Source organism: Alnus glutinosa, chromosome 9, assembly GCF_958979055.1.
Source record: "Alnus glutinosa chromosome 9, dhAlnGlut1.1, whole genome shotgun sequence".
Classification (NCBI taxonomy): domain Eukaryota; kingdom Viridiplantae; phylum Streptophyta; class Magnoliopsida; order Fagales; family Betulaceae; genus Alnus; species Alnus glutinosa.
Genome location: NC_084894.1, coordinates 10,425,034 through 10,425,967, shown reverse-complemented (window position 1 = coordinate 10,425,967; position 934 = coordinate 10,425,034).

Genomic DNA, 934 nt, shown 5'->3' with positions numbered 1-934 from the left:
AATGCCAATTTAAAGCTCCAATACAAATGTTCAAGCACTCACCCATATATATATAAAAAACTACAATTTTTCATATGAATATTATAGCCTTTTTCTAAGAGTTGTCACAAGCTCAAAATATTACTTTTTATGCTTGATACACAGTAAACATTAGTAATAAATTGATACCCTCAATTTTTCAAACGATTTAAAATTATACATTTCTACTTTATAGTAACTTTGGATATGTCTCCAAAAGTGACATTCTTGCCTGCGGATTCATTAAGCGTCACAAGCTTTTTTTGGTCTCTACATGCGTGTTTGAATCATTTCCAATTCAAATGAAATTGAGAATATCCAATCTTCGTAAAAATATGGACAAAATTGTCCAAAGAAATCTGAAAGAACAATTTTATCCTTATTTTTGCAAAGGGTAAATACTCTCCAATTCATTTGAAACAGAGATAATCCGTTTCCATGGTTGTTTGCCACGTTTTTAAGATACCAAAAGTTTTTCCCTCCATTTTCTTCTCCTTTGTAAGCCGATAACAAAGTTAGCTCTACATCTTCATTCTCAACATAATTAGCTTATTTTTGCAACATTGTAGTTTCTACTTCTACACCCTCCAAAGCAAAATAATCATATTTTTTACAATTATAACATTAAATTTGAGATTTGTCATACTTTCTTCTTTGTAACCTTGAATTGTTTCCTCTTCTACACCTCTTGTTTGAGATGAATTTTGAAGACATTTATGGTTCTGCGAGTTGTCTTCTTGTAAAGGCCTCAAGTGTTGTACATTTGAGTAGCTGGTTCAAATTCAAAGAGAATTATTAATTTTATTTAATTTTTGTTAGCATTGACTATCTTGTAGTGTCTATTAATATGTGAATGTGATTAATATAACAAAGTGAACTGGAGAACCACACCAACCAGTGGCAGAAATCTCAAGAC